This window comes from Convolutriloba macropyga, chromosome 2 (genome assembly GCF_964194025.1).
Source record: "Convolutriloba macropyga chromosome 2, txConMacr16.3, whole genome shotgun sequence".
Classification (NCBI taxonomy): domain Eukaryota; kingdom Metazoa; phylum Xenacoelomorpha; order Acoela; family Convolutidae; genus Convolutriloba; species Convolutriloba macropyga.
In genome coordinates, this window is record NC_134469.1 from 18,998,279 (window position 1) to 19,005,778 (window position 7,500).

A 7,500-nucleotide genomic window follows, 5' to 3' on the forward strand; every position below is an offset into this window, starting at 1 on the left:
ATTGGTATTAAGTTTCGTCATCGGTGTATTGTGTTTGAGTTTATTATCCTATGTGCCAACAATTTTATGTCCAACCACGTTTTCTGCTTTACCGTTTTGCATATTTAGGGAGCGCTCAAAGATAAACGAAACACAAAAAAAGACAATTGAAAGTGGGAAAAGAGAAAAAGAAACGAATAAAAAGAAAATCAAGACAAAAAAGAAAAAGAGACATGAAAGAGAGTAAAGAAAGAGAGAAAAGAAACCGAGAACCAAAAGACAGAAAAGAAAAAAAGAAAAGCAAAAGAGAAAAGCAACAGAGCAAATAGAGAAAAGCGAGAGAAAAGGAGAGAAGGCAGACAAAAAGAAATGCAGAAAAAAGAACAGGAAAAGAGAGAGAAAAGAAATAGAAAAACAAAAGAGAAGACACAGAAAAGCAGAAAAGAAAAGAAGAGAAAAGCAAAGAAAAGAAGATAGAAGAGAGAGAAAAAAGAGAAAAAAGGGAGAAAAAAGACAGGAAAAACAGAGAAGAAACCATACACAAAAAAGAGAAAGAAACGAAAGAAAGAAGAAAGAAAGAGCATGGAAGGCAGAAGAAAAAGAAGAGAAAAAAAAGAGAAAATAAGAAACGGCAGAAAAAAGAAGAGCATAAAAAAAAGAACAGAACAAAAGAGGAAAGAAAGAGAGAGACAACAGAGACGAAAACGACAGAGAGCAAAGAGAAAAGCAAGACAGAAAACAGAGGGACAAAAGAAAGAGAAGACAGGCAGAAAATAAAAAGAAACGCAAGAGAAAGGAAAAAGCAAAAGGAAAAAGAAAAGAACAAAAACCTCAAAAAACAAAAGAGAGGCACCAAAGAAAGGAACAAAAGAGAGAAGAAGGAGAAAGAGAGATAAAAAGAACAGAAGAAAAAAAAAGAAAAGAACGAAAAAAAAAGAGAAGAAACAAAAGAGAAAGGCAGAAAAAATAATAGAAAAAAGGAAAACGAAAGAGAAGAAAAGGAAGAGAACAGAGCAGAAAAGATAGAGGGGAAAAAGAGAAGACAGAAACAAAAGACACAACACAGAAAAGCGAGAAAAGCAAGTGAGAGAAAAACAGAAAAGAGAGAGAAAAGCAACAGTTAAAAAGAGGGAAAGAAAAAAGAAAAGAAAGCGAAAGGAAGGACAGAAACGAAATAAAAAGCGACTGAAAAGAAAGACCGAAAGAAAAGAGAAAAGACAAAAAAGAAAAACAAAAAAAAGACAGACAAGAAAAGGTAGACAAATGAAAAAGAAAATACAAAAATGAAGAGAAACGGAGAAATGAAAGCGAAAAGCAATTCAGAAAACAGAAGAAAAGAGGAAAGCAGGAGAGAAAGGAAAGAAACAAAAGAAAAAGAAAGCAGAAAGGAAAGAGAAAAGAAGGAAAGAACAGAAAAAAGTGAGGCTTAAAAGAAAAAAAGAGAAAAGAAGGACGGAAACGATGGACAAAAAATGAAAAGCAAGAGATAAAGAAAAACAGAGAGAAAAGAGAAAATCATAAAAAAAAACTAAAAATAAACCGAAAGAGGAACGAAAGAGAAAAATGGAAGAGAAATGTAAAAAACGAAAAAAAAACAGATAAACAGAGAATGGAATGTGAAATAAGAAGAAAGTAAATCAAAAGAGAAGAAAGGCAGCAAAAGAAACGCAGAAACGCAAAAGCGCAAAGAACACAAAAAAGAGTGAAGAGCAAAAAAATACAGAAACGAAAGACAAGAGAGAACAGCAAGAGAGAAAGGAAAGAGCAGAGAAGATAAAAAAAGATAGACGAAAACAAAAGAGAAAAGAAAGCAAAAAGAAGAGAAAAGGAAAGAAAAAATCAGAACAAACAGAAAGGCAGCGAAACGAAAGAAAATAAAGATAAAGAGAGTAAAGAGAGCGAGAAAAGCAAATCAGAAAAGAAGAGAATAGAAGAAGAAAGAGAAAAGCGAGAGAGAAGGGCAAGAAGAAGAAGAGAGATAAAAGAAAGAAAAGGCAGAAGGAGCACAGAACAGAAAGAGAAAAACAAGAAAAAGAAAAAACAAAAAGGAAAGCGAACAGAAAAAAAATCTGAAGAAAACGACGAAAGAGAAGAATAAAAGAGAGAACGATTTGAAAGAAAGGCAAAAAATAAAAAAAAGAATAGAAAGAAGAAAGGCAGAAAGAAGAACAGGAGAGAGAAAAGAAACAATAGAGAAAAGAAGAGAAAAGAAAGAGATCAAGAGAGAGACAGAAAGGAAAGAGAAAAGACAGCGAAAAATTCAAAGGCAGAGAAAAGGAGAAATACAGAAAGGAGAGCAAGAAAATAAGGAGATAAAAGAAAGGCAGAAGAAAAAAAGAACAGAAAAAAAAGAGACAAAAGACAGAAAAGAAACAAAAGCAATAGAAAAAAAAGGAAAGAGAGAAAAGCAAGAGAGAAAGGCACAGAGAAAAGACAAAAAAGAAAGAGAAAAAGAAACCATACAGAGAAAAGAGACAGAAACTAAAGATAGAGAAAGAAGAAAAAGAAAAGAAAGAGAACGCAGAAGAAACTCAGAACAGAAAGAGAAAAGCAAAGAAAAAATACGAAAAGGAAAGCGAAAAGAACAAAAATCCGAAAAAGAAACGAAAGATGAACAAAAAATAGAAGGATTCGAAAGAAAGGCAAAAAAGAATAAGAAAAAAGAAAAAAAAAGAAAGAGATAAAGAGAAAGACAAAAAGGAAAGAGAAAAAGAGAAAATAAGGCCAAAAGGAAGAAAGATGCAATAGAGAAGAGATACAGAAAAGAAAGCGAAAGGAACGAGAGAGAGAGAGAGAGAGGAGAGTAAAAAGACAGATAAAAACAGAAAAGAGAGAGGACAGAAACTGAAAAATTTACAAAGAAAATAAGGAGAGAAACCATCGCGAGAAAATGAAATCAGAAAAGAAGGAGAAAAGAAAAAGAAGAGAAAAGCAAGAAACAAAAGGAGAGAAAAAAGAGAAAAGAAAGAGAAGAAGAAACAATACAGAGAAAAGAGAAAGAAACGAAAGATAGAGAACGAAGAAAAAAGCAAGACAGTAAAAGGGTAGAAGAAAGGCAGAAAAAAGAGAAAAACAAAAAGGACAGCGAGAAAAAAAGAAGGAGATGAAAGAAAGGCCGAAGAGAAAAAGATAACAGAAAAGAGACAAAAGACAAAAAAGAAAAGAAAGAGAAAAGCAAGAGAGAAAAAACAGAAAGGAAAGAGAAAAATACAGAGAAAAGAGACAGAAACGAAAGATAGAGAAAGAAAAAAAGAACGAAAATTCAGACGAAACTCAGAACAGAAAGAGAAAAGCAAGAGAAAGAAAAAACGGAAAGGAAAGCAAAAAGAACAAAAAACTGATGAAAAAAAAACAAAAGAGAAGAACAAAAGAGAGACGAAAGGCAGAGAGAAGAAGAAAAAAGAGAAAAGAAACAAAAAAGAAAAGAAAAGAAAAGAGAAGAAAGAGATCAAGAGAGAGAGAAAGGAAAGAGAAAAGGAAGCGAAAAGAAAGAAAGAAGCAAAAGAGAATAGACAGAAAGGAAAGAGAGAGAGAGAGAGGAAAGAAAAAAGACAGCACAAAACAGAAAAGAGAGAAAACAGAAACTAAAAAAATACAAAGATGGCAGAGAAAACAAAGCGAGAAAAGTCAATCCGAAAAGGAGAAAAGAAGAAAGAGAAAGAGATAAAAGAAAAAGAAACGAAAGATAAAGAAGAAAGAGAAAAGCAAGAAAAAAGCAGAAAAAACAGAAAAAGAATACAGAAGAGAAGGAAAGAAAAGCCAAAGAGATGGGGGAGAAAAAAAGAGCGAAAGGGGAAATACACAAGGAAAACTAAAAACTAAAAAGAAAAGCAAGAGAAAAAAGAAAGACACAAAAAAGCAACAGAGAAAATCACGACAGAAAAGAAAGAGAAAAGCAAAAAAGAAAAACAGAAAAGAAAAAAGATGAACAAGGAAGAGGAACAAGGAAAAAAGAATCAGAAAATGGAAGACAGATAAAGAACAGAAAAGAAAGAGAGAAAAGAAAGATAGAAAAGAAAAAGACAAAAGAGAGAAAAGACAGAAAAGGAATACAGAAAAGAAAGAAAGGAAAGCCAAAGAGAGGGGGAAAAGAAAGAACAAAAGAGGAAAAACAGAAATAAAAAGTAACACGAAAGAGAAAAGCAAGAGAAGAAAGACAGAAAAAAGCAACAGAAAAAAGCACGAGAGAAAAGAAAAGCAAAAAAGAAAAACAGAAAAAAAAAACGCTGCGAGCAACTAAAGAGAAGCGGAAGAGGATCAAAGAGAAAAAAGAATGAGAAAAAGAAAAACAGAAAAGAAACAGAAAAAAAAGAACAAAAAGTGAGAAAAGACAGAGAAACGAAAAAGAGCAAAGACGAAGACAAATGAAAAGACAGAAAAGACAGACAGGAAATACAGAAAAGAGAGAAAAACAAGAAAAAAGATAAAGGAAAGAAAGAAAGAAAAGAAGAGAACAGACAGACAGAAAAAAGAAAAAAACGAATAGAAAGAAAAGAAAGAAACAGAAGAGAGAAAAGAGACAGAAACGAAAGACAGAAAAGAATGCGAGAAAAGAGAGATGGAAGACAAAAAAACAAAAAAGGAAAGACAAAAAAGACAGACATAGAAAAGAGAATGAAAAACAAGAGATAATCGAAAGAGAGAAAAGAAAGATGAGAATAGACAGACAGAAGAGAACAACAAAAAAATCGAATAGTAAGAGAAAAGAAAGAAACAAGAGAGAAAAAGACAGAAAGGAAAAACAGAAAAAAGAGAAAAGCAAGAGAGAAGAAAAGACAGAAACAAAAAGCAACAGAGAAAAGTGCGACTGAAAAGAAAGAGAAAAGAAAAAGAGAACAGAAAGAAAAAAAAACGAAACACTAAAGACAAGCGGAAGAGGAACAAAGAGAAAATGAATGAGAAAAAGAAAGACAGATAAAAAAGAACAGAAAACAAAGAGAGAGAGAGAAATAGAGAAAAGATAGAAAAGAAGAAGACAAAAGAGAGAAAAGGAATACAGAAAAAAAGAGAGGAAAACGAAAGAGGGGGGAGAAAAAAGAGCGAAAGCGAAAAGAAATACAGAAGGAAAACGAAAAACGAAAGAGATAAAAGATACAGAAAAAAGACTGAAGAAAGAAAAAAATTGAAACAATCTGTTGAGAATTTAAAAACGCTACACAAAATCTTGACCGTGTTGCATTTCTATCTAGGTCATTCAATTTTCTTTATCATTTTTTTAATCATTTAAATGGACAATTTTTCATCTTCGATTTCATTTCGCACTTTTACTTACAGAATCTTGATTCTGAAAATGTCTGTGATGCATCACACATGTCATTCAAGGACTGTTTTTGTGTGACAAATTTGTCGGCGATGGAATAGTTTTTTATCAGCAGGTTTTCAGTCATTGACGTTTTTTTGCATCCGCAGTTTTCAGTCGTTGACCTTTTTGGCACATGCAGGTTTTCGGACATTTCCAGCTTTTTGGTCAATGACCTATTTTTGCTTCCACGGCTAATCATTCTTTGACCTTTACGGCATAGGTAGCTTTTCTGCCATTGACCTATTTTTGCATCCGCAAATTTTCGGTCGTTGACCTTTTTGGCACAGGCAACTTTTCGGACCTTGGCAAATTTTCAGTCAATGACCTATTGTTGCATCCACGGCTAATCAGTCATTGACCTGTACGGCATAGGTAGCCTTTCGGTCACAGACTATTCTGGCAATGGCAAGTATGCATGCAAAACGATATGGCGCATGGTGTTCAGTGGCTCTGTCGACGTAGAATTAATAGATGCTTAACAGCAAGGTATTTAGCCTAGTGGTTTGCGAACCTTTTTATACCCTGATCAAACTCAACAGACCCCGGTTCGAATCCACCTCGCAGCGCGCAAAATGCACGCAAAACGCTAGGCTGCATGTTTAAGGGACGCTAAAACATGTGAAGATTAGGAGCTTAAACATGGTGACATAGCATTCGAGTTAGAATTCATATATATATATATATATATATATATATATATATATAGGTATAAATAGTTTTATATATATACATAAATTATATTTATATATATATATATATATATATATATTTGTGTGTGTGTGTGTGAGTTTGTATAAGTAGTTATATATATATATATATATATATATAAATACATATAATGTATATATTTATATATATATATATATTAAAATATGTGTATACATATATCTATATATATATATATATATATATATATATATATATATATATATACATATATATATATACATATATATATATATATATATATATATAAATAGAACACAATGTAAATGATCACATAGAACTCTTCAAATTTCTAGAATTTTTTGGCCTTAAATTGCTGCCATATACGGTTTTGTATAATACAAACGAAAAAGAGAAGTATTTGAGAAAAACTTTAAGCAATTTTCTTTCATCTTTTTTATTTTTTCTTTCCTTAGGCTTAGTTTTGTACTCGGTCTTAAATTTAAAAAACTGAAATATTAAATAATAATTATAATTAATAACAAAATCGGTTTTCCAGCACAGTTGATTGTTTTAATAACTTCAGGACACCAAAAAAATGCCATATTGTTAAACTGGCAAATCGCTGGATGAGTCAAATTTTGGCCTGTGAGGAAATGTTTTTGTCAAAACTGTAACTTAGTTGTTATGGAAATTTCTCTGTTTTGTTCGCATGCCCAAACGTTTTAATGTGAATATTTTGAAGAGCGAACATACGTTTTAACCAAGGCTAAATGAAACTGCATTTTCTTTATCTTTTGTCAAAGAGTACGTTGAAAAATATCAATGGAATTCATGCTCAAAAAGATCATCTATGAACACTAAAGCCCATCTTCTGACAAAAAAGCTTGCAGAATGTCCATTAATTAAATTTTGAGCACAATTATTAATGACAAATGATACAATGATACCGTGATGTTCTTGAAAAAGCGGTTCAGTGCTGTTTTTTCCTTGTTTTGCCATCGTATGGCCATCATCTTAATTTGATTCAATAGAGTTTCCGTTTAGCGCAATGCGCCCTCAATGCTCTCAGTCAACCAAAAAAATATTTTCCAATGCGAAGAGAGCCTAATCCAATTTTTTTTTGTTTATCTTTTAAGAAATAGAGTAGAATTTTGTTGAATGGTGATCGACAATTATTTTAAGACATCAGATCAGTCCATAATCTGATTTTAGATACTTTTTAAACTTAAAATTGCGGTCAATTTATTGAAGTTATTATTTTCACTGCTTAATCAAAGAAAAAAATCATCATTTTTTCTTGGAAAGATGCCGGACCAGCCGGACCTAGATTTACCATCCGGACAAAACTAAATTCACAATCCAGACCTAACACCAAGTCAATTTCAGTACTGGGCAAGTTTTATTACAAGTCGCATTTCATAACTCATTCATATGACTCAGCTACGATAATGTTAAATTCTTCAATTGGCACTTTAATCCAGGTCTTGGCCGTGACTTGGCAAGTCTATATCCATGTCTGGGCCACGACTTGGCAATTCCAAATCAAAGTG

The 7,500-nt window shown here is 32.1% G+C and overlaps 2 protein-coding genes and 1 pseudogene across 3 annotated transcripts in view; 2 read left to right on the forward strand and 1 right to left on the reverse strand.

Annotated features, from left to right (window-relative positions):
• The window catches only part of LOC142357659 (isocitrate dehydrogenase [NAD] subunit gamma, mitochondrial-like), a 545,753-nt gene that overhangs the window by 285,883 nt on the left and 252,370 nt on the right, over window positions 1–7,500 (forward strand). The window lies entirely within an intron of this gene.
• LOC142357579 (uncharacterized) overlaps window positions 1–7,500 on the reverse strand; it is a 48,177-nt gene that overhangs the window by 34,748 nt on the left and 5,929 nt on the right. The gene's annotated exons all lie outside the window — the stretch shown is intronic.
• Window positions 1–7,500, forward strand: part of LOC142334845 (uncharacterized) — a 65,689-nt pseudogene that overhangs the window by 6,042 nt on the left and 52,147 nt on the right.